The sequence below is a fragment of the Amblyomma americanum genome, chromosome 10 (assembly GCF_052857255.1).
Source record: "Amblyomma americanum isolate KBUSLIRL-KWMA chromosome 10, ASM5285725v1, whole genome shotgun sequence".
NCBI classification, from domain to species: Eukaryota; Metazoa; Arthropoda; class Arachnida; order Ixodida; family Ixodidae; genus Amblyomma; species Amblyomma americanum.
Window position 1 is genome coordinate 93,802,230 of NC_135506.1, and position 27,161 is coordinate 93,829,390.

Below are 27,161 nucleotides of genomic sequence, written 5' to 3' on the forward strand. Positions count from 1 at the left end.
TTCATTTCATTCGTCAGCGCCTGAGCTCATGCTACTTGAAAATTATGATTTCCGCGGTATTTCGACCGTTTTTAGGCATTTTTGGCTCAAATTATTTAACTAATCAACCTATCGAAACCAAATTTTGTCGCACGTGCCCCTCACACCATCCTCTTATCGATTATAATTATTCATTTCATCCCAACTCTTCTGAGAACAACACAACGGCTGCCGACACGTTTTGCGGGCACGCACTCGCTGACCAGTAATGCTTTCGAATTAATAATTTGTGCGCCCCACTTCCTGTGTTAATCTCATATTTAATGTTTACATATCAAGAGCCCTTTATGAGAAAACCATAAATTTCAAGGTCAAACCACACGCTTTGATGGCTTCCTCAGGTCGAAAAACACAAAAAGCATTTATAGTTTACTTCAGTTGATGGTGGTTTATCGTCTCGAAGCGACTGAGGTATGAGGGACAGCGTAGTGAAGGATTCCGGAAATTTCGACCACCCGGGTTCTTTAACGTGCACTGACATCGCAGAACGCACTGGCCTGTATCATTTCGCCACAGGAACGAGGCCGCCAACTCGGCCGCCCACGCACTCACTAACCGGGCCCCCGACGTAGACCTACAGTTCTGAATCAGGACACCTGTCCTTTTTTCAACATCCAAAGATGTATCCACGGTCATTACCGGGACCCGCACCGTCAGTACCCGGCTCCTCTCAAAAGGCTAGGGAAAGCGGACGAGAGAATACTGCTTAGACATTACTAACACTCCACTGTACCCGGCACATGTGCTCAAACATTTCGATCCTTCTTTCTCTGGCCTCTGCTCTTTATTTGCACATGGCCTGGGCATGCCAGTAAAATCCTTGTCTTCCACGCCTTACCCATTCCCCTACACGGGAGGACTGGGAGGCGGCCCTGCTCGAATGCCTGGACCTAATGGGCCAACAAGCCCCGGTTCAGCCAGCTTGAGTGGGGGTTCAGACCAATGGGGTCCCTCAATAAAGGACTCCACCTAGTACTGTAAAGGAGCGGCCCACTAGAGGCTGCTTCCCTGTCAACCTCTCTGTAAATGTTATTAAATGCTTTTCACCACCACCACCACCGAAATGCGACCGCCGCGGACAGGATCGAACCAGCGTCTTTCGGGTCAGCAGCCGAACGCCATAACCACTGAACCACCGTTGTGTTGTTGTCACTGCGGTAGGAATAAAAAGGAGAGTGAACGGGCCTGCCCACTCGCGCAAGCTGAGCAACAATCGCTGCCGCGTGCAGACAGTAGAAGAGTTGAAAGAGATGTGAGATGAAAGATTGAAAGACAAGACGCACGTCACAACAACCTCGTCATCCGAAATGGCGACGACGGTTTAGCAAGACAAACACGGTGGCAAGGAACCCTCGACACATTGGTGAGAGCTCCTAGATCACAGCCCCGTAGGCTCTCTTTCTCTCTTTCTTCTTTCAGCGGTGTGCTCGGCTTGAAGCACTCTGGCACGGGTCGGCCCGGTATTGCACTGCCTCCGGTATCGGGGCGGGGCATATTAGCGCTCCCCTTTTCTTTCTATCTTTTCTCCTATTCTTTAACTCCTACTTTCAGCACGCGGCAGCGAGCCTGGCTCGGCTTGAGCCAGTAGGCAGGCCCGTGCACTTTTATTTTCTTTCTTCCTATCAGCAGCAACAGCAGCAGCAGCTTTCTTCTTTCAGTTCCACCTTCCTTCCCTTGCAGCGCGAAAATTGAAAATTGGTTTTCGGGGAAAGGAAATGGCGCAGTATCTGTCCCACATCTCGGCGGACACCTGAACCGCGCCGTAAGGGAAGGGATAAAGGATGGAGTGAACGAAAAAACGGAGATGCCGTAGTGGAGGGCTTCGGAACAATTTCGGTCACGCGGGGATCTTTAACGTGTACTGACATCACACAGCACACGGGCGCTTTTTAACGCGACAACGTTAAGCGCCCCGTGTCCCAGAAAAGCCGGTGTCGTTGGCGTCGGCGGCGTTGGCCGTGAGCGAAAAATCTCTCTAAGGGGAAGGAATGCTCTCCAGCTACCGTCAGGACGTCCAACTTGGGCTAATCCGGCGAGCACAGCTGGCAGCGGCATCCAGCGGAGCCCTGGACTAGGGGCAGACTACCATTGCTAAGAAGATGGAAGACACCATCTGACCGCGTTTGCCCCGCCGCGGTGGCTCAGTGGTTAGAGCGCTCGACTACTGATCCGGAGCTCCCGGGTTCGAACCCGACCGCGGCGGCTGCGTTTCAATGGAGGAAAAACGCTAAGGCGCCCGTGTGCTGTGCAATGTCAGTGCACGTTAAAGATCCCCAGGTGGTCGTAATTATTCCGGAGCCCTCCACTACGGCACCTCTTCCTTTCTCCTTTCACTCCCTCCTTCATTCCTTCCCTTACGGCGCGGTTCAGGTGTCCAACGATATATGAGACAGATAAAGTGCCCTTTCCTTTCCCCCAAAACCAATTATTATCTGACTCCGCCAATTTCCTCGCCTACTCTTCAGAGCTCAATAAATTTTTTGCATTTCGCCTCCATTGCAAAGTGCTCTCCGCGGCCGGACAGCGGCCGCTGTGAAATATAGCTGCGTCCCTGCTGTTTCCGAAGGCTATTTAACTGCGCAACTGTACTTGTAGGAAGGTGTGCCAGCTGCTGAGCTACGGAAGGAAAAGTGCAGGATGGGCCGCCGAGCTTACACTGCGCAGGGAAATGAGGGCTGAAACGACTGATCCGCGAAGCAGCAGAGCGCTGACATATGACCTTTTCGTTCCTAATTAGCGCTCGGGGCATGATCCTACGCTCAGCTCCCTCTGCTCTGAATGCGCGCCAGCGCGCCATGGAACTCAGTGGTAGGACTGTTTAATACTTGTGTATTTGTCACGAAACGTCTACTTAATAGGCAGTATAAGGGGTCTCCAGTGCATTTGCGCCGTATCTCACCGCTGCACTCTCTGTCGGAGCACCGGGTTGAAACGCGGTCGCGGCGGCGACGTTTCGGTGATGGCGAAATGCAAAAGGCGACCGCGTCCTTTACGATGCCAGTGCATCTTACAGATCCCCAGGGGGTCGAAATTATTATCTCTACTATGGCACCACTTACTTCCTTCATTCTCTCACTCTTTTGTTTATCCTTCCCCTTACGCCGCGGTTCAGGTGTCCACCGAGATGTGAGAACAGATACTGCGCCATTTCCTTTCCCCAACAACCAATTTTCAATTACCCGCCGCGGTGGCTCAGTGGGTAGGGTGCTCTGCTAATAATAATTGGTTTTGGGGGGAAAGGAAATGGCGCAGTATATGTCTCATATATCGTTGGACACCAGAACCGCGCCGTAAGGAAAGGGTAAAGGAGGGAGTGAAAGAAGAAAGGAAGATAGAGGTGCCGTAGTGGAGGACTCCGGAATAATTTCGACCTCCTGGGGATCTTTAACGTGCACTGACATCGGAAAGCACACGGGCGCCTTAGCGTTTTTCCTCCATTGAAACGCAGCCGCCGCGGTCGGGTTCGAACCCGGGAACTCCGGATCAGTAGTCGAGCGCCCTAACCACTGAGCCACCGCGGCGGGGGCGCTCGGCTACTGATCCGGAGTTCCCGGGTTCGAACCCTACCGCAGCGACTGCGTTTTTCTTGAGGCAAAACGCTAAGGCGCCCGTGTGCTGTGCGATGTCAGTGCACGTTAAGATCCCCAGGTGGTCGAAATTATTCTGGAGCCCTCCACTACGGCACCTCTTTCTTTCTTTCTTCTTTCACTCCCTCCTTTATCTACGGCGCGGTTCAGGTGTCCGCCGATATATGAGACAGATACTGCGCCATTTCCTTTCCCCAGAAAACCAATTATTATTATTATTATTATTATTATTATTATTATTACTACCTTCCAGTACGGCACCTCTTTCTTCTTTCACTCGCACCTTCCTCACTTCCCTCACAGAGCAGTGATTTTGTCGACGAAGAAATGAGACAGTTACTGCGCTATTTCCTTTCCTACAAACCGCGAATTCATCAGATTTTGTCAATATTTCATATATGGAAAGGACGATCAGTAAGAATGTATGAGATAGAGAGAGAGAGAGACCTTATTATAACGAAAGAATTTGGAGCACGCCTGTCCCTAGGTCCCCACACTATCCAACTGCACTCAATTGTTTATGTTCAAAAGGTCCATAACACTGGCGCCCCGGCCGGTGACGATGGTCTGCACGTCTGGGTCCCCCGAGCGCAGCAGGGTCTCCCAGTCCTCCCATGTCTTGAGGTTCTCTAGGCTTCGTCGGAGAGGGTCCGCCGGGCAGAGGGAGAGGACGTGGAGGGAAAAGGCGAAGGGTGCTGGCCATAGAGTGTAAGCAAGAGTGGGGAAGGACGGATGGTGATAGTGGGATAAGGCAACCGGTGAGCGAAGTCTCCGACCTCTGGTTCGTCGTCATAGCAGAGCCCAGCAGCGCAGACGCACTCAAGACCGGCGCTCTTCCTCCCATCCCTCACCCTCCCCCGTAACCGTCTCCGCACTCGACGCGGAATACAAAAAACAGATAGACGTGCTCCGGGCACAGAATGAGCTTTTGCTCAACAAAATTCAAAATTTAGAATCAAAATTGGCGTCCGCCGCACCGAGCCCGCAGAACTCGGACGCAATGGAGAGCGACGCGGAGATCTCGCCTGCCCTCGTGACAGCCATCTCTGCGATGGAGGAGCGCTTAACCTCTAAATTGCGATATATGATCGAGACCGCCATGGACCAGATCTTGACAAAGGTCAAATCTGCCGTCCCCGCGGTGGTCTCAAAACACATCTCGGACAACCCCCGCCTCCTCCGTCGGACGGGACCCATTAGGGACGTATCCCGCCCTTCAAAATTCACCCGTCTGATTATTGATTCGGACAATGAGGACAACTGCCCCGCTCCTTCCGTCATCACCCCCTTGATGGCGCAAGTAGCTGGCTCTGAGGCAGCCAATCCCTCCTCCTCCCCCCCAAGAATTTTAAATCATGGCGAGACACCTTAATCAAAGGAATTCCGCCATCTCCAATTCGGCCATGTCAACTTCAATAACACAGTGGAACTGTAGAGGCTTTAAGGACCGCACTAAGCGGGCCAATTTCCGCCTCTACCTTGAAAATTTCGAGTCCTTACCAGCCGTGGTTGCCCTCCAAGAGCCAGGCCTGGGCGCCACAATTTCAAATTACACGACGTTCCAACAGGATCGCGCGTCTTGTCTTCTTGTCCACAAAGACTACACAGCAAATCTAGTGGATCTCGACCTCCCACTAGAGTACTCTTATATAATGGTGACCCTCCTACCAGTCCGCCGCAGGGACCCACCGTTGCATATACTCAACGTGTACTGCTCTCCCAAACTAAAGCGAGTGACTTTTGCGGACCTCTTTAGCCGCGCGCTAAGAGTAGCGGGCCGCGATCCCCTGCTTATTGTGGGCGACTTTAACGCTCCCAGTCAGCAATGGGGGTATCGCAAGGAGGAGTCACGCGGGCGTAAGCTGGCGGAGCTTGCGTCCACGTTGGGCCTCACCCTCCACACGGACCTTGTCCACCCAACCCGGCTAGGAAATTCCGTGACACGGGATACGTGTCCGGACTTAACCTTCACTCGCAACATACAACACGCAGACTGGCTCAACACCGAGGAGACCCTCGGTAGCGACCACTGCATCATTAACACTACACTACGCACACGCCCCCTCAAGCGTCCCAGAACACAAGCCCATATCCCAGATTGGACGAAATTCAGGCAAAATTTTAACTCACTTGATAATACACCCATTTCCGCGCAAGGCTACACAGCATGGTCCCAACAGCTGCTGGCACACCTTTCCTCGCATGAAACACACATACAGCTCTCAGAGGCGGTCACGGACGTGGATAACCACCTTCTACACCTCTGGGAAGCCCGTCGCAGCCTCGTCCGCCGTTGGCGACGCCAGAAACACAACAGAAAGCTTAAAGCTCGAATTGCCGAGCTTACCCAGAAAGCGGCAGAGTACGCGGCCCAACTCGCCGACTCCAACTGGGTAGATAGATGCAACACGGCCGCGCGACAAATGTCCAGCCGAAACACTTGGCGTCTCTTTCGAGCCCTACTCGACCCAACCCAAACACGAACCGAAACACAAAAACATTTGCAGCGAGCCATGCACCATTTTCCTGGCAACACGACTCAACTGGCACAGAAACTTCGGGACCAGTATCTGTGTACAGCCCAAGACCCCCGTGGATCTGCGTACTCTTATGCAGGCAGAGAGAACACGGAGCTGGATCAACCTTTCCAGCTCCATGATCTGCGGGCGGCTCTCGCCAAAATGAAACGGGGCACTGCGCCAGGACGGGATAAGGTCACCGTCAAGCTTTTGACGAACCTGCCCGACTTGGCATACCAGTCCCTCCTGGAATACGTCAATGCGATTTGGGGAGGGGACACCCCCCTGCCAATCGAATGGAAAACGGCTTTGGTGACTTTTATTCCTAAAGCTGGCAAACCAATTGACACAGATAACCTCCGCCCCATCTCTCTCACCTCATGTGTGGGCAAACTAATGGAGACGATGGTGCGGGATCGGTTATGTACATATCTTGAACACAAACAAGTCTTTGCGAGCACCATGTTCGGATTCCGCCCACACAGATCCGCACAGGATGTCCTCCTGCAACTCAATCGGGAAGTCCTTGACCCCCTCGAATGCCCCCATAATGACCGGGTAGTACTCACCCTGGATCTTAAAGGGGCATTTGACAATGTAACACATGCGATCATACTCACTAACCTAAGTCACACCGACTGTGGCCTCAACACATTCCAATACATAAGCCAATTTTTAATGGATCGTCAATCCTACATTCGAATTCAAAATAGAGACCATGGTCCTTACCTACTCGGCACGCGGGGAACCCCTCAAGGCGCGGTACTTTCCCCGCTGCTCTTTAATCTGGCCATGATGCACCTGCCGGTCCAGCTGAGTGGTGTCGCCGGCGTGCAGCACGCCCTGTACGCCGATGACATCACTCTGTGGGCCACACAGGGCAGCACAGGAGACATTGAAACCAGCCTGCAAACAGCGGCGACGATAGTAGACTGCTACGCCCGCCGCTGCGGTCTTCAATGTTCCCCTCAAAAATCGGAATTTGTGCACCTCCGCCCCTCACAGAAGTGCACAACTAAAATATCTCTCTCTCTTGAGAGCGGTCCCATACGCGAAAGTGATGAGATACGGGTACTCGGACTCTACATCCACAAACACAGGCGGCCAGACACTACATTGGCCAAACTCCGTAAGGTGGGGGACCAGGTGGGCCGCATGGTACGCCGGGTTTCCAACAAACGCGGAGGGTTACGAAGTAAGGATGCCTTGCGGCTGGCAAACGCCTTCGTAACTAGTCGAATTCTCTATTCGACTCCTTATCTCCACCTACGGAAACAAGAGGAGGACGCCCTTGAGGTCATCCTTCGCAAAATTGTTAAACGTGCCCTTGACCTCCCCATCACTACTTCAAACAGCCGGCTTATGGCTCTTGGGGTGGTGAACACTTTCCGGGAGCTCCGGGAGGCGCACCTTACAAACCAGTACACGCGCCTGTCGCTAACGGAGTCGGGTCGCCGCCTTCTTGCTCGACTCCATATCCAACACACCCCTCCAATGGAAGACAGGTTTCGCACCCCGGAACTGTGGAGACGTGCCCTCCACGTGCGGCCTCTTCCAGCAAACATGTCACACGAAGACCATAATGGTCGGCGCCTGGCACGAGCGGAAGCGCTAGCCCGATATTATGGCAACAAAACAGGTGTCTACTACGTGGACGCCTCCGGCCCTCACCAGGGGGATGGTACACGGCCGCGGTAGTTCACAACAGCAACACAGTTAACGGCCTAACTTTCAGAGCCCGCAGTGTAACACAAGCAGATGAGGTCGCGATTGCTCTCGCGGCCTCACATTCCAATTCAAAATACATAATCACCGACTCGCGAGGGGCCTGTCGGAACGTCGAACAAGGCTGCACTCCATTCCTAGCCTATCGAATATACCAAAATTGCATACGGGATACGGACCCCGCACACCGTTACCTCATATGGGCCCCTGCTCATCAGGGGTTGGCAGGAAACGAGGCAGCAGACGCAGCCGCCCGCGCGCTCTCTCACCGGGCTGTTTTCTCCTCCCCATCCGATCAGGAACCCGATTTTAATCCGGTCTATACATTCAAAGATATTACAACATATTATCAAAATTGTCATCGCCTTTACCCTAGTCCATGTAAAGGCCTGAAGAAGGCGGATGAGCGGCTCCTTCTCCGCCTTCTCACCAATACATTGCTGTGCCCGGCAGCGCTAAAACATTTTGACCCCTCCTTTAGTGGCAGCTGCCCACACTGTAGTGCAGTGTCCTCTGACACCTATCACATGGTTTGGGCCTGCCCCTCCAACCCCGCTATTCCCCCCATCCCCAACCCAACCCGGGAGGACTGGGAGGCGACCCTGCTCGGCTGCCACGACTTACAGGCCCAACAAGCCTTAGTCGGGCGCGCCCGGGCGGCGGCAACCGCCACTGGGGTCCCATACTAGGGACCTCCACCTAGTGCTTGTACGGATCGGTCCCTTACGGGCTGATCCAAACATACCTCCTATTCATCCGTAATAAATGTTTTCACCACCACCACCTAGTCCCTGCAGTGCTTCAGATGAAAATTGTGGCACGTTCAGCTGCGCGCAATTTAAAAGGAACGTTTTATATTGTTTATAATTCTGCGTTTGCGTCTTACTTGTAGACCTACTAAGCGAATCATTCCTCTAAGGAAAGCCTCTGCAAACAAAAAAATCGCCGTTCATTACTGTTTCAGTGCAGTCGGTGGCACGGTAATAATAATAATACATTCCTTTCGATTCATTCCCGTTTGCTGCATATATAAAGTGGTCTTCTGTGCAAAAAAGAAAACGTAAAACAATGTAAGGATGGAATGAAAGGAACTACGTTCAGCGCGTGAAACCGTGGGTAACGCGCAGTACGAGGGATACGTGAGGTAGGCGCTTGAGCGTTAGTCGATGCGTGTATGATTTTGTGCAGCATGATTAGACAGTCACACGTGAATCGATGCGACAATGGCTGCGGTGACAAAACACGTGTATGCGATGGTCGTGAAAACAGACGGTCTTTAAGGCTGTAAATAAATCTGACAACCTTTCTTTGAACGAATTCTGATTTGCCGCTATCAATAAGGAGAGGAGGTGACCACAGTGGAGACGCGTACTCGAGAATAGGCCTAACTAATTCAATGCAAGCTGTTAACTCTTGTTGCTTAGTGTGCCGCCACGGTGGGGGACCGCTAGGGTGCCGACGAGTGCGAATGCGCTTCGCATCGGCTCTTTACAAGCACGGCGATTTCGTCCGGATTTCAACCCATGCAGTGTCGATCTCTTCACTGCACCGTTCGTAAAGGTGAGCGCTACCATCTATTCAAATTTGGTGGCAGCTGAGTTTCCCCTTCCGGTGGCGATGAGAGGAAACTACTTTTTTTTTATTTTTATTTACAATACCCCTAAGGGCCCTCGTGCGAGGGTATTACATAGGGGGGGGGGGGGCGATACAAGCATAAAAATATGGCACAGGCATTAGAAACAAAATACACGTAATAATTAATTAAAAACTAGTAATGTACACAAATAACAACAACAAACAACGCAGAAGAAAATACTCAGTAAATGCACATAATACAACAAAAATACCAAATCTGTTAGTCCATGGTTTGTTTTAACGAATGCTGAAACGATTGTGGGTTAACCTCAGTAGCTATGTGTGATGCTACTTGTGTGATGAGCTACTTGATGATGAAATCGGGGTTTCTTGATGACCCGGTGGTTCTACTCGCAAACATTCACATTACTCAAGGAAAGGAGAAGGTTAACTATTTATTTACAACATAGGTAAAAAACGAGAAGAAACGAAGCAAGGAGAAAACTATTTACATGACTAAATCGTGGATCAGACGAATTCAGCCCCCGCTCAACTCAGAGCGCTTGGTTTTAAACTCTCTGTCTCCGCTCTTAGCGGGGACAGCAACCAATAAGATAACAAACGACCCATCTCGCCAATCAGTGGTTAGGGAAAGGAAAATAAGGTCCGCCCACTGATCAGAGATTGGGGAAAAGTTCTGATTAAAACATTTGGGAAGGAGGTTTCAAATAACCACACAAACAACACAAATGCGACTTCCGTTCCCCACGCCACCCACGGCACCACAGATGCTAGAAACATGTGCCGACGAGGCGATGACTCAGGTTGTTGACAGCAACAAAGAGAACACAGTCGTTAAGGGAATAATCCGTTTCCTGGTCACCCAGCACTCGGTCCCCCACCCAGCTGTATCTCTCCCGCATCGCCAAAGTCTCGTCACCCCTTGATGCACACATGTCGACAGCTGTATCTGGTTAGGCTTTTTTCCCGGCGGGTCATCCCCGTGACGGCGCGGTGTAAACGAGGACGTCCGCCGCACGAAGGGGAGGCAGGGACGGGACGGGCCCCTTTGTTGGCGACTTCCGACCCCACTGGAGCGGCCTTCCTTGCGAACACAAGACCAACGAGTTCGCGGAATGGTCAGCGAACTCCACAGTGGCCATCGGTCCCCCCTAAGTGGCCCACGGGCCGAAAACCGCCCTTTGCCAATCAGCTGCCGCACTAGGCCTCGCGCCACTGTGCGCTAAGCCTAAGCTGCTTCGACCTCCCCTACATCGACAGTATGGAGGTCCACGTGATCGGAGAGACAAGCAACCCGAAGGACTACGATCCCATGGACTGGAACCATATCCTGAGCTTACCCGCTCGTCAGAAAGGAGCACTGAAAATCCAGGACCAGGCGAACGCCACCACCGGCTCACCACCTGAAGATACAGTACACCAAGCGTCCCAGCTGCGCGCAACGGGTCTCGCGGCGCAAAGGTCGCAACGCCAGCCGCGATTGCCTGAGGATGCCTACAGAATCGTGTTTCGTTCCAACGGGGGACTTGACTTAAACGACCTTCAACCGCGCCAGCTTCGCCTGGCCCTGTTAACTGCAGCCAAGGATCTCCAAGACCCGGACACCACCAACTTGCGTATCCACCCCCTAAACAACACCTCCACGATGAGTACCCCGCATCAAGCCGACGCGCTACGCCATCAAACAAATCTCAATTCGAACCCAAGCCTACACCGCCACCGCCTACATCGCCCCCCGCCCCCGGATGGTGCAGTAAGAGGAGTAATCACTAAAGCCTACTGGGAAGAAACCCCAGCACAGATTCTTGAAGACCTCATCACGGGCAACCCTGGCGTCCCCATCATTGATGCACGCCGCATGGGACAGACCCGTTCGATCCTCATTACCTTCCGGGTGGGTCCGGTGCCCCGAACCATCTCCTACGGAGGCGGACTCCACAACTGCACTTTATGTAGAGGACACCTGGATGCTGGCACAAACTGTAGAAAACCAGGGCATCGCGCGGATGTGTGCACCGTTTAGCGTACGCACAACTGTTTAAGATGCGGTATCCCGCACCCCCGAGAGGACACCCCGACATGCACCCCAGCCTGCCTACTCTGTGGAGGCGCCCACATGACGGGTACTAAAGGTTGCAGCGCGAGGGGACGGCGCTCACCGCCCGCTTCACCGCAATCGCACACCTCCCGCACACCGGAGCGAGACGCGGACCGCACCAGCGTTCGTCGCTCTAGCAAGTCTCGCTTATCGTCTCGTCGCCGCCAGGACCAACAACCTCCACAACTCTCCTGGGCAGACAGAGTAGCAGGCAACAGGCTCAAAGCTACCAGCAAGCCTTCAATCCCCCCCCCCCACACACAGGTGGATACCCGTGACTGGGAGCTACAGGCCCTGCGAGAAGAGGTGAGTCGTCTTACCTCTCTCATCAAGACCCCCACCTCAACCCACGCTACTGCCTCGAACACCCACTGAAAACATGGAACAATCGGACTCGCAAACCCCCACCTCACCCCCACCCAAGAAAAAACGTACATCAGAGCAACCACCCGTCACCCAAACCGACCTTCATTTCCTAGAGGCCCGCATGGACGCTAAACTCGCCGAAATGAGCACGCGTCTGGAGGCAAAATTTAATCACCTCGTCGACCACCTATCCCAATGCTTCGAAGAACAAATTGAAGCGGCATTTACGCGCATGGTGCATACCCTTGAGATGAGCCTCGCACGGTACGACACCCGCCTCCAAACAATAGAGCAGGTCCTTCCCTCGCTGCACCTACCCAATCCCCCCATCAATCCCGCCCACCTACCCCACAGAACCCTCTACCCAACCCAGCTACCCTCACCCCACCGAAGCTACAGTATGGCGGGGCGACCACCTAATTCCTTATCAATTCTGCAATGGAACTGCCGCCGCTTCCGGGGCAAACGCGCACCTCTCTAACTCCTCCTCACCACACTTCCCACGCCCCACATGCTCCTCCTTCAGGACACACATGTCCCTGCAACACTTCCCAGCTACACATCCGCTCACTCGGACGCAACGAATACACCCAGGGCTTCCACACTCATACATCGCTCCATTACGCACCAAACGCATCATATCAGCTCCGAGACGCCCTGCGTGATCACAGAAATCATACCTGATTCACACTCCACACCATCTATTTTTATTGCAAATATATATCACACACCGTCTCATCCGATGGCTTCATTGGAAACGCTACGGCGCGATCTCCATCGTATTGCAGGCAAGCATCCATTGATTATCGGAGGGGACTTCAACAGTCAGCATACTGACTGGGGCTACCGCACCACCACAGGACGAGGAAGGCGACTCTGGTCCTTGGTACAATAGCTCCGCCTCACAATACACAACTTTAACACTCCCACGAGAATTGGCAACAGTGTCAGCGCGGACACCAGCCCGGACTTGACACTGAGCCGCAACCTTGCGGGTATTACGTGGAACACAACACATCACACATAAGGGAGCGATCATTACATCCTCTCGAGACGTTACAGTACCTTACAAAGAACGATCCTTCACCTAGCACACAAGCTCACCAACTGGGATGCGGTCCGCGCCGCACGGGCGGCCCTTCCTGACAGACAGACAGACAGACACAGACAGACAGAAAAACTTTATTCAGCAAGTGGAGTTCTAGACCCAGCTGGGTCCCTGGGCCACTGCGCGGTCCCGCACTGCATCAAGTAGGTCATGCCGGGACATGACGTCGGCAGCCCGAGTCACCGCAGCAAGCTGCGATGTCTGGTCTGCAGACATAAGCAGGACCTCCCAGTCCTCCCAGCTCGAGATGGCGTGCTGTCCCCGCGGGGGGGGGGGTCAGCAGGGCAGCCGAAAAGGATATGGGAGAGTGTGGCGTGGGGGCCACCGCATAGGGAGCATGCAGCGGATGTGCCGCAATAGTGGGATAAAAGCTGAGGGGATGACAGAGAGCGGGTCTGGAGGCGTCTGAAGAGGATCTGTTGGGAGTGCGTAAGAGAGGGGTGGGGAGGAGGGCAAGCCCGACGGTCCGAACGGGGTATTTGCGTGAGCTCCGCAAAGGTGTGCGCCCGCCCCCTCGAGAATCCTGGATCGAGACTGTCCTGAGCCCGGCAAATCAGACCTCGGGCCAATTTATCGGCAGCCTCGTTTCCAGGGTTCCCAGAGTGAGCCGGCACCCACTGAAGCTCTACCCTGCGCGGTAAATTTTGGGTAGGGGTGTTCAACAATTGCCAGGCAGGGGCGTGAATCCTGCCCCTGGCAAACTTGGACAGAGCCGTTTTGGAGTCGCTGAAGAAGTATTGGGCGTCCGAATGTGCAAGGGCTAGGGCGATGGCGGTCATTTCTGCCTCCTCAGGCGTAGAGCCCCAGGGAAGACGGTGAGTTAGGGGGTGAGGTAGGGTTGGATTGTAGGCAACTGCTACCGCTTCATGCGCTGTACATGCGGCATCTACCCAAACGGCATCGTGGGCTTGACCATAATACTTATGGAGGGCATTAGCGCGAGCTACGCGGCGAGGGATATTGGGGATGGACGTTTCGAGGAAGGGGTTTCACAACGAGAGGTGTATGGATGTGTCGAGGGATGGCTATAAGGGTTGTCTGGTTAGCGAGTATGTTGATGCGAAGGGAGGAGAGTATATGGCGGCCAGTGGCGCACGTGGCAAGTCTAAGGTACTGTGTCTGAAGGTGCGCGTCAACTAGTTCCTGAATGCTGTTATGCATGCCTAGTGCAAGAAGTTTGGCTGTGCTAGTGCTACGAGGTAGGTTTAGGGCTGCCTTAGTCGCAAGGCGGATAATTGCGTTCACGCGTTCGGTTTCCGTGCAGTTCAATTTGAGATATGGGGTTGCATATAGAATGCGGCTAAGCGTAAATGCGTGCACTACTTTCATGTTATCCGCTTCCTGGCGCCCCGATTACAGACACCGACCAGTGGGTGGCATCACTCATGAACGGTGTCTCCGCACATACTCGAACGCTTGACACCACACCAGATACGCCCACCCTCGACACTCGCCTGGCCCACCTATGGGAGGCCCACTATAGCATCCTAGAGCGCTGGAAAGGGCAAAAGCTCAATCGAACCCTTAAAAAGCGGCTAGCCGCACTGCAAACACAAATTACTGAGCACTCTGAGGAGCTCTGCCGATCCAACTGGGGACAGATTTGCGACAGTATGGCTGGCAGTCTGTCCTCCAAACGCAGTTGGCAACTCCTCCGTCACTTAAATTACCCCACGAAATTCAAAAGAGCCACACAACACCACGTCACACGCCTTATACACAGGACCGACCTTTCTCCCGACGCACTTATCGACATACTTAGGAACACACATACAACTCCCGGTACATCAATCCCCCTGCCGCCCTATGCTGGCACCCCGAATGCCAATCTCGACGCGGAGATTACGGAAGCAGAAGTCAGAGCGGCCCTCCGGACTCTCCGCTCTAACTCCACTCCAGGAGTTGACCGTATCTCATATAGCATGCTCCGCAATTTGGACGATCAGTCGATTGACCAGCTCACGGGATACTTCAACACATACTGGCAGGAGGGCACCCTTCCGCAATCCTGGCGTCACGCCAAAATCTTATTCATACCCAAGCCCCACAAACCCTTTACACCTGCAAATCTTCGTAACATCTCACTAACATCATGCCTGGACAAGCTTTTGGAGCATGTCGCACTCGCCCGACTCACCCAACACATGACGGAGCGAGACCTCTATCCGCACAGCATGGTGGGCTTCTGTCCCCACCTGCCGGCCCAGGACGCCATGCTCCAGCCCGCACAGGATATTTTTGACCCCCTCATACCGAGCCACACAAAAGCTGTCCTCGCCTTGGATCTCTTCAAGGCGAGATCGCCTAGACCATACAGCGATCATGGCGGCGCTCTTCCCTTTGAACATAGGTGAACGTATGTACACCTATATTCAAGCATTCCTTACTAACCGCACGGCCGAAATTCACTTCGGTCCCCACATATCCCATCCATACACACTTATTGGGGCTGGCACCCCCCAGGGATCTGTCCTCTCTGGGAACCGGCGGCCTCCGATCTGGTGTTCTCACGGGAGCGCATGCATTCCTTCAGTGAACTGACGCAGGCCTGCAAAGCCGAGCGTCGGCTGTACCCCCCACCCCATCCTTCCCTCGACAATTATCATCAGACATTTTGGAGGCGGCTCCAAACACGCACCTTACCCTCCTCCCCTTATATACGCTCGCGCTATCACCAAGTCCACACAAACCCCTCCTGTACCCTCTGCCACCACCCCAAAGCCACTCTCGATCATATGCTTTTCCTCTGCCCGGCGGATCATCCCCCGCGGGGCCTGGAGCACCTTACCACTTGGGAGGCTTGGGAGACCCTACTGCGCTCCGAGGACCCGGCCAAGCAAGCCATCGCCACAGGCCGGGCTGCCAGCGTTATGAGCCCCCGGGACATGAACGTTTGAATGCAGTGGGGCCGTGCGGGGGCCCAAAGACCTGCGCGTCCTAAACTCCCCTGTATGTAATAGTTTCCACCACCACTACCGCCCCGGTGGCTCAGTGGTTATGGCGCTCGGCTCCTGGCCCCTAGGAGGAGGAAAGAATATTTATTGAGCTCTCAAATTCGTTTTTGATGGCTTCAGATGGTGTCTCTATCCTTCGGTTGACACTCCATCTTGTTACGGGGTTGGCGCCCTAGTCTAAAGCTCCACTGAGTATGGCTGCGCCTCGCACTCTGTTTATCAGACCCTTTTGAGTCTACAGGTGTGTGCTGGTCAGCATACCCTCCCACTGTTTCATATTCGGGTTATTGACTATTATAACGATCGGCGGCTCTATCTTTTGACAAGCCCATGACATATGATAGAGTGTTGGTTTGTCACCACACCATGGTCATCTTGCCTCGTACTGTGTAGGAAACATTTGGCTTAAGATATATCGTTTTGGCAAGCTGTCTGTTTGGATTAATCTTCATGCAGCTGCGTTTTCCCTGCTTAGTCTTGCGTTTTGGGTGGATATATTCTTCTTACATCTTTGTAGTAATTCAGTATGTCTGAATATTTTAGGGTTACTGGTTCGGGTTCCTCGTGGCTGTATGCATAGGCTGCTCGGCTTGCATGCCCTCGAGCCACTCTATCAGCCACTTGGTTTCTCTTTGCCTCTGTATGCCCTGGTATCCAGATAATCGTGTGTTTAATGTTTTTGTCGGCTGGGTGGGTGTCTATAATGCGTAGCGCTCTGCGCCCTATTCTGCCATTCATGTAATTTCAACTTGCCGTTTGGGAGTACGTTACGATTGTCAGGGATCTGCCGGTATGGTTGCCTTCCGAGATTGCTAGAGCTATCGCCATCTCTTCCGCTTCCACTACTGTGCAGTCCTTTAGTGACGCGCTTGTCACCTCTTGTTGGTTTTCGTTTACAACTGTGGCTACAGCGCCGTTGTGGTGGTCGTATCTCGCAGCGTTGGTGTAAGCAACGTTGCTTTTCTCCTGTAACCTTCTTTGCATGTGTTCGGCCCTAGCCTCTCTTCTTGCCTCATGTAGATTTGGATCCATATTTTTTGGCATCGGCGCGACATGTATTGCGCTCCGATACTCTTCAGGTATCTCTTTTGTGTCCTCGAGTTCCTTTACTAGTCCTTAGCAGCAGTATCTCCTTAAGAGTACCCTTCCTGCCTTGGTTTGTTTTAGTCTTTGGATTTGGTTGCTCATTATTTCCTCCTTTAGCTCGGCAAAGGTATTATGTATCCCTAGCGCTAATAGTTTTTCGGTTGATGTGCGTTGTGACAGGTGTAATGCTGTTTTGTATGCCTGCCTTATTATAGCGTCAATTCTTTGCTCTTCCTGCTTGGTGTAAAACGTGGGTCCGATCCCGGCCGCGGCGGTCGATGTTTGGTGGAGGCGAAATGAAAGAGGCCCGTGTCTTGAGCAATGTCAGTGCACGCTGAAGAACCCCAGGTGGTCGAAACTATCCGGAGCCCTCCACTACGGCGTCTTTTATAGTATTAGTCACTTTAAGGCGTTAAACGCTACGAAACTAAACCAAGCATTGCTTAGTGCAGTCATTTAAAGTGCTTTGTAAGCATCCACGCTTTTGTAGCGTTTTAGCGCAGATTACGTGAATATAATTGTGGCAACTCAGGTTAGCCGAGAAAGTAACACGAAGTGTTATACGTGATTTTGACAGGCTGTTTGTAGTGACTTTTTAGCACTAACTAGCAAGCATTCGCGCAAGATAACTTATCTGCCCTGCTACCACTCAAATACCGTATACAGATCTCACTAACCAGGTAAGTTGCCTTCTGCAGTATATTGAAACCCCCCCCCACCCTTTTGAATTAACACATCGGTGGTCTAGTGGTTTGAGCATCAGCCTTGCATTCTGGAGGTGAGTGATTCGATCCTCAGTGCCGCATGGTAGTACCCACCGGCGATGCAATGGGTACAAGCTTTCTCCTTACTAGGTGTTCGGCTTCTTTGGGGTATAATGCTTAAATTCTTGTAAAATGGTTCTGTCACCCTGACTCGTGTACTGAAAAATACATTTTGCCATGGAGCTATTCGGTCAATTAAAGCTGTCCTTCGCCAATTTAATTCATCATCATCATCACCACCATTATCGCGCGGCATTACTCTCCCCGGCTGTGGTATCTGCTACAAAGATGATCGCGGATTCGAACCTTACCGCAGCGGCCATGCTTCGAAGAATAATTTGATTTAGGTTTGGTTTATGGGTGTTTAACCTCCCCATGAAAGCCGGTCGTGAACGCCTCAAAGCGACTCAGGCCACGAGAGTCGCCGTAGTGTAGGGCTGAGGAAATTTCTGCCACCTGGGGTTCTTTAACCTGCACCGACATTGCACAGTAGACGGAAATCTAGAATTTAAAGATATCCGAGAAATCATAGTCGGATACAACTCAAGAAAGAAGCCGATTTTCCTCGTCAAGGACCTCCTTCCAACCGATAGCGTCGGCCTATACTCATGAACCTGCTAGTGTGACAATGCAGGGAGTGGCTAAACTGTCCCCGATCATAGAGGGAGGGGACTATCCCCTTTCATATCCCACTCTCTGCATTGTTACGCGGGCAGGCTCAGCGTTGGCGCTCTTGGCGTAAGTCGGAACAGGCGTAGAAAAGTGTCATGTTCCTGGTGCTGGCTCGCTTTCTCTTTCGAGCCGAGGCAGAGAATTTCAAGCCGTGAAGAGAAGGGGTTGGGGGGCGATGAAGGGACACCTTAAACCGCGAAGAAAATTTCGGGGAACCTGGAAGAGCTTCAAGCGATGAACAAAAGAGTCACCGAGAGCCCCAAGATCCTCCGATTGTTCTAAACCGGACCGCGCTTCCGACGCATACGCGAGCGCGCGTGCCCTGGCGCTGATACCTATAGGACGGACAGATATCGACGCCCCACCGAGATTCGCTGTGGCGTCTCCTGCAGTGCCCTAACCTAACTTACTCACTTTTTACTCCCATATAGGCGTGTTCTCGTTTAGAGTGTAAGCATACATCTCGGGGGGTGGTTGCAGACCAGTTCTGACGTACGCCAAGAGCGCCGAAGCTGGTCGCGTACGCCCCTGAATGGCCCTTTTAACGCTGTCGCGTAAAACAAAATGGAGCCGACACTTAAGCTGCACCTCAAGTATATTACGCGATGGCGTTAATGAGTTAATGTCCATATATACTGAATTGTCACCATGATGGCTCAGTGGTTATGGCGTTCGGCTGATGACCCGAAATACGCTCGTTCGATCCCAGCCGCGGCGGTAGAATTTCGATAGAGGCGAAATTCTAGATGCCCGTCTACTGTGCGATGTCAGTGCACGTTAAAGAACCCCAGGTGGTCGAAATTTCCGGAGCCTGAGAGAGCCTATTAATAGCTCACAAAGCCGAGACCGGATATTCTGCGTAACAAGGCCTTTAACGCTATCACGGTAATAACAGCACATTATCTATAGACCATTCAGCCATATATAGCTCTAGAGATCACAATACTTGCGCTAACCTGCGAGTAAGCGGCCACTTCGAGCGGCGGCGAAGCCCCTGGCGGACAGCCGTCTACGGCAAACAAGTATAGCAATGAAGCAACAAAAAGTAAAAGAGGGTTGTGCACAGAGCGCAAAGATAGGCACTGCGAGCGAGAGATAGCATCGACGCTCGGCGGGACCACATCCGGTGGCTTCGTCCATGCACACGCACGCGATGCCTGTTATCGCTGGTCGCGCGATCAAGGCTGACTCTGCCCCTCCGCGCCCAAAAATACCGCCGCCGCGCTTATCGGCTTATCAAGGGCGGCCACCGACGACACAACTGGAGTTCCACTCGAGTTATGTCACAGCGGTTGCCTCACGCTTCCTCTTCCACTTCGTAACACACGGGGCCTCACGTAAGAGAGATAGCGAGGAAGCCGATAACATCGATTTCCCCTCCATTCATCTCGCGAAAAACAGAGCGGCGCGATTACACGATGCGAACTGCGAGGCGCTGAAGCGATGAACCAGATAACGATGCAGAAAAGGCGAAGGCCGAATGAAAATGTGCATTGCCCGGTGCCGGAAGACAGATAAGAAGGCAGAAGCAAACAGTCCTTTAACACTGCTGGAAAATGTTTTTTTTTTCTACGTCCTGTTTTGAACGTTATGCACTGATTATGAGAGGGAAATGGCGAGCTGGACGTACGCGTTTTTATCTAGACTGTTGGGAGGATAACTGCTGTTTAGTTCATACAGAAGGCGGAAAATACGGCCTTAGCGACTGCAGGTGCTGCAACTTTGTGATGTGCGAATGAAATGCTTATTATAAGCCGGCTGTCCGATGTACGAGGATTGCAGTAGAAGCCCGTTACCATGAGTATTGCAACTGCGTTGACAAGCTAAGGAACAGGATGGCAGATTATAGATGATTTTAATGGCTACGGGCCTTGCATGAGCACTCGGTAGGTAGGCCTCAAACAATTCTGGCACATACCCACTGCGGGGGAGGGGCCAAGACACAGGCGGTTAATTGCTGGATACAGGAAAGTTTTGAAGGGAAATGGAGTGATAATAGCATGTAGGCTGATAGATTGGAAGGTGCAAGGACAGGGGTCCTGTTAACTTGGAGATCGAAGACGGGACAATGGCTTAATGTGCACTCGGCACTCGGTCCCGCGCCACTGCCCCCTTCTTCTTCGTCGTCTTCGTAAAGTTATGTTTCATATTTTGGCAAGCGGCTAAGCAGGACCTTCATTTATAAAGTCAAATGCAGGTGTGATCAGTACAAATGCATGAACCGCGTGAAGGGGCCATAAAACGAACGGTTTCTGAAAGATTTATGGTTTATGCGGTTTTAACGTCCCAAAGCAACTCAGGCTACGAGGGACGCCGTAGTGAAGGTCGACCACACGGGGTTCTTTAGCGTGCACTGACATCGCACAGTACACGGGCCACTAGAATTTCGCCTCTATCGAAATTCGACCGCCGGCGGCCGGAATCGAACCCGCGTCTTTCTGAAAGTGAACTTCTGGGAATATGTGGATCACGTGAAAGGGAAAGCGTTGTTCTTTTCTTGATTCGCGATGTGCCAAGTGGGCTTTGAGTGGCAGCGATGCTCGAATAAAAGAAAAGTAAGGAATTTCTACCTGTCACCAAATTAGTGCAGATCCCCTTTCATTGTCAACTTGAGTTCTCAGGAGTGCGTCCAGACGCTCGGAGTTTTTAACTGTTCCCTGCTTTTCCTTTGTGAGCCCCTCTGTATCGGAGCTTAGGTATTTCGAGCAAAATAAATTTTGTGCACGGACAAACTGGCCAGCGTAATGGGCATTAAAAGCAGCCCCCCCCCCTCCCCCCGCGCTTCTTCCTCGTTCGCCCATGTACGAGGAACTGTTATTTTACTTTTTGTCTCATGTATTTAACCCCCTTCATCCCCCTACCCGAGCGCACCGTACGGTAGCCAACCCGAAGCCTGCTTTGTTAACTTCCCGACTTTCCTCTCATTCAATACTTTCCCTCTTGCAAGTGGGATAACGTAGGAGTTCTTGTTTGCGCTGTGACAAAGCATGAAATATACTAACTTCTGTATGCACTTTAATCTGTAGGCGGCTGTGCCTGCCGTTTCACTTAAGGATTTCTGAACGTCGTCCAAGACGGAACAGGCTGAGAGAGGAAGACTAAAAGTGAAGGTCTTTACGAGACACCTCAAATGCGGCGCATGAGTCATTGCACAGATGAGTTAATGCTGAGAGATGCACAATGAAAGGCTAGGCTGATCTACACAAACAATAGCAACCCAGATTAAAGGGCTTCAGAAGGTGAGACATTTAAGTGGACAAAGCAACTAACTTGTCCAAATATTCATACTTTCCTCGTTCAATGAATGAGAGGGATTTATTGTCTGAAGCTGTTTTACTCAGGGACAATTTTGAAAAGTCACCGCTTGAAAAGTTCATTTTTGCACTGCTTTGATGTACTACCCATCGCATCATGCAAGGAAATATCCTTCTTGATCGAATGAGCGATAATATTTACGCTCAAAGAAAGACAGCTTGCGCACGTCGAAAGTTGTGGAAAGACCTTCGAGCTTTATTTATTTAAAACTTTATTTATTTGTAGCTCGGCCAAGGTTGCCCTGAAGGTAAAGCTTCATACAAACTCGGTCAGACCATTAGACCTCATGAATTAGGGCTTGCGCGCTAAAAAATAATCATTACAATGCAGATAGTACACCACAAGGCAGCCAACACCTGAGTTGTCAAATTAACGCAGAAAACTGGACGCTGCAACCTTTACATAAGACCACTACGTGTTTGTGCATTCAAATGAGAACATATATAGAAGAGTATGATCGGAAATTATTCTGTGCTCTGCCACACCTTCCTTTTGCCATCCGGCACAAATTGTATAAGCCTTTGGACCTTTCTCGCTGCAAAAAAAAGTAAAAGTTAAGAAACCCGCAACAGTAGTGTATGAAACTGACTTTTGGATGACTTTCAAAGAAATACAGATACCTTGATGATGAACGTTTGGCACACAGTGGGAGTGGCACAAATGAATTATTCAGTTGCTCTTCAGATAATTTAAAGAATATTTTTTGAAAGATCAAATATACGCATAATATTATGGTAATAACTAAGTTCAGGTACATAATGACAACCAGCACTGAGAGGTTCGTGAGAACTTCCGTGTGGGGACCATCCCACATTCCTCTACTGACCAAACCAAGAAGGCGACGCTCTCGTTAGGGTGATTGTAAAGGACACGTGAGGAGCGCGAAAGGTGTTTAACAGCAAATACGCAACGCTTACTGCAAAGGTCACACAAAAAACAGCCGCGCACTCGCGTATCGTGATCGCTGTCACCACATGGTTTGTCATCTGGTTTAATTGAATTCAGATAAGTGGAAAACACTGCTTGCGGAAATGAAACATAAGGGCTTTATCAAATCTCCAAGGCTTGAAAGCCGCTCGTGGTCACGTGGGCATTACGCAGGAAGTGCATATGCTGGAGTGGGCGTGCGGCTCCTTATCGCGAAGCATGGGGACTGATAGCGGTCTCTGTGCTTCAGTCATAAATTCAACGGGAAGTAAATATGACTCACGGGAATAATAAAGTTGCTAAGCAGTGGTTTTGAGCTGTTGATTAGAACATCATGCTACTCAGTGCCTGTGCTGGAAATGAGTACGGCGATTTCGATGAGCAAACGAATGTGTTAGAAAACACATTAATCTGTCATGATTATCTTTGTATCTATACTTCATTTCTGCAGTGCGAGCGTAGGAAAAACGTTCGTCATGGGAGTGGTATTCATGGAGTGCATTGTTCGCGAGTCATGGAGATGGGCGGAACATACGCAAGGTCCTTGTAGCTTAGCAATAAAGATTTAGAGTAAATAAACTTCTCGTGGTTTTAATTTGCCTCCTTAAATATGACCCGCTTTACTGAAACAGAATGACGGAAGATTTAGTGTGGCTAGACCGAATACGAATTAGGTGCGCTATCACTCCCGATAAGGATACCTCTCAGGCGAAGGTTATCGTCTCATATCCTTACTATAGTCGTTGCCGTTACTACGTTTCATGTCAAGGACATGGAAGGGGACAGACAGCACTATTCATTGCCAGCGCGATTATTTCACCTCCGAGGATTTCCTTTCCCTCTCAGCGCCGCTGGCGTTCGAAAACATGAGAATCACCCGCACACTTAACACGAACGTTCGAGCCCGTGATTGGAACTAACATTAGCGAGTTTTAGAATAGGGGCAGCGTGTGGGTTAGGGGGGATGGAGGAATAGCGGGACGCCAGTGCGCGTGCGCAAAACAATAGCCCAGAACAATAACGCTCCCTAAGTTGCTCTGCGCCTGCGCATTTGCGACCCGCCGTTTCATTATCCCCCTTACCAGTAGGGTCCCCCTATTCTAACACACAATATTATCTCTGCTGTGCGTTGGCCGGAGGGCCCAGGACCATGGTAAGATAGCTGCAGGCCACCCACTGTCGTCAGCGGCTGCGCGGCGCTCTCCCACCTCAATGGAAACACGCCGAAGTAGTCTTTATTCCCAAATCCGGCAAACCACTTGTCCCCACTAACCTCCATTCCATCTCTCTTACGTCATGTGTGGGCAAGCTCAAGGAGCACGTTCTCCAGACCCGGCTCAGCCGGTATTTGGAGAACAGCAACCTCATGCCTTCGTGCATGTTTGGTTTCCACCCGGGCTTGTCCACCCAGGACGTCTTTCTACAACTCAAGCACCACATCCTTGACTACCCCGCGGGCGACACCAAGGCTATCCTAGGCGTCGACCTAACAAAAGCTTTCGATAACGTTACCCACGCAGCCATCCTAGAGGGCCTCCACGCCCTAGGCATAGGCCCGCGGATGTACAATTACGTCCGCGATTACCTCTCCGAACGCACAGCCACACTCACCAGGGGCGATCACCGGTCGTCCGGTGTCTCACTAGGAGCACGGGGAACTCCTCAGGGTGCTGTACTGTCTCCTATCCTCTTTAACATAGCCCTCCACAACTCCCTCACCAACTCGCCCAAATACCGGAGATATATTTCACCCTCTATGCTGACCACATCACTGTCTGGTCTAATCGAGCCAGTGATGCCAAGGTACTCCTCGGGCTCCCGCGTGGTTCTCGCCATCGCTAATAGTCAGACCCTACCAATCGCATCAGGATCCGTCATAACAGACTCATCCGAAATTGCAGAGGAAGCGGCCATTGCACTGGCTCCCATCTCTACCTCTGCCAACAAAATTTTCTCCGACTCAAAATCCGCCCTATCCAAATTCGCCAGAGGCCTGATAACCCCCACCGAGGCTCGGCTTCTACCCTTCTGGCACCCCACCCATCCGGTAACCCTTATCTGGAACAAGCACACTTAGGCCTCTCGGGTAACGAGGAGGTCCACTCCCTCGCCCGAGGTGTCACTTTCCGGGCCGGAGTTGTACCTCCTGCACCATCCCAGGAGCGTCATAACAGACTCATCGGAAATTGCAGAGGAAGCGGCCATTGCACTCGCTCCCATCTCTACCTCTGCCAACAAAATTCTCTCCGACTCAATATCCGCCCTATCCAATTTCGCCAGAGGCCTGATAACCCCCACCGAGGCTCGGCTTCTACCCTTCTGGCACCCCACCCATCCCGTAACCCTTATCTGGAACCAGCACACTTAGGCCTCTCGGGTAACGAGGAGGTCCCCTCCCTCGCCCGAGGTCTCACTTTCCGGGCCAGAGTTGTACCTCCTGCACCATCCCAGGAGCGCCTGCTTACGTTCGAAGAAATTCTTACCTACTACCGAGATACCCGGAGCGTTTAAGTACCGCCGGCTCCCTCCCTAACCTTAACCCAGGCCTCAAATTGGTGCCGACTCCAGACCCCTACTGCTTCCTACCTCATTCTCCTTCATGCCCGCTTCCCCGACCAATTCCTCTCTACCTGTAAGCTCTGCGGGAAACCTGGGGACTTCACGTCCTTCTCACATAACCTACCTTCCCACACCCTCCATCCCCAACCACGGCGGAGTCACACTGGGAGACTCTCCTTGCCAACTTCGCTGCTGCTGACCAGCGCCGGATAATTAGCGACGCCCTGAAGCGGATAGCCTTCCATGGGCTGTCCTTTGCCCTGTAAGGGCAGCCCCCTAAGAGCTGCCTCGTGCCATGTTAGGGGGGCTTGCCCCCCTCTGTATTGCTTGGCAATAAATGTTTCCACCACCACCCCGCCCCATCCCTCCCTAGACAACAAACACGCAGCACTGGCGCAAACTACGGACACACACAGTAAGTACCCTCACCCCTTACCCTAGCCCACTATCATCCCTGCTTCCCCACTCCTGCCTGCACAGCGTGCCAGCACACTTCTCTTCCCTCCACATCATCTTCCTCTACCCGGCGGACCCTAACCCGCGCGGCCTAGAGGACGTCAAGACCTGGGAGACAGGGGGACCCTGCTGCACTCGGAGGACCCGGCCGTGTAGCACATCGCCACCGGCCGGGCTGCCAGTGTTATGGACATTAGCGACATAAAAATTTAAGTGCAGTGAGGTCGTGCGGATACCTATCAATGCCTCTCCACCAGTAAGGTTTTACTCTCTCTTTTCGGGGGCCGTGCATTTCACACAGAGCTTTCGAGACACAATTATACGGCGCTGAAGATAGAACATTGAACGCCAGGTCTACTAAACGAAACAAAACACCTATGGCGGTTGCTCAACACTGCCTTTAAAGTCGCACTTTCGTGTCTGGCGCCTCGACGTCACGGAAGAAAACACCCATTGGCAGCCTGAATAAGAGTGGAATTTCTACCGCGGCATTTAAAGATTTCAGAGAATTTTTCGCAAAAAAAGTGACGCCTTGCATTCCGCTTCTTACATAGCGCTCGTTTCTTATTAAATATAGAGAATTTTAGAGGAGAAGACGCATTGTAAGGAGGTTGTTTAGTAGAAAAACTAAACATCAGACTCTCTACGCGTCAATTTATAACCGGGTGTGGTTTTTTAGGAAAGGTAATGTTGCAGCAACTCTGTCACATCTCTGTTGACACCTCAACCGAGCACAGTGGGAAGCGAGGTAGGAGGTGTGTGAAAGGAGACACACAGCACATGGGAGCCTTTTGAGTGTGAGGGATGCGGTGCAGTGGAAACACTACAGCACCTGCTCCTTCACTGCACCGCGTTCACTGATGCTCGTTGCGATATGCTTGCGGCCTATAGGGCGCTGGGCATACTACCAGACTCCCTCAAGACGCTATTGTGAACGCAGGGCAGTGCGCGCAGCCGTGAGTGAACCTTGGTGAGCCTCTGTGCATTCCTCGAACAGACGGGCTTGACGACCCGTCTGTTCTCTGCCAGGTAGTTGCACGCAGTGACAGAACGCTCCGCGAGTTCTACCTTGGACGATTAACAACTGGACGCCCCGCTCCAGTTGTAGTCAACATAGTGCTGTGGGCGCGTGTTTTTATTGCTCCATCATGAACTAATCACGCGCACAACCTGGACACATTTCTTATTTTGTAAACAGTTTGTTAATATTACCTCTCCCCCTCTTCCTGTCCACTCACCTCTTTCATTTCATTTCTCCATTCTGCCTGCTATCCTTTATTTCCGCTGCCCCAGATCAGGTGTTTAACTATCGATGGGAGATTCCGGGGCTAGCAAAAGTCTTTTTCTTCCTTTTTATTATACTTTTAAATAGAACCACTTACTACTACTA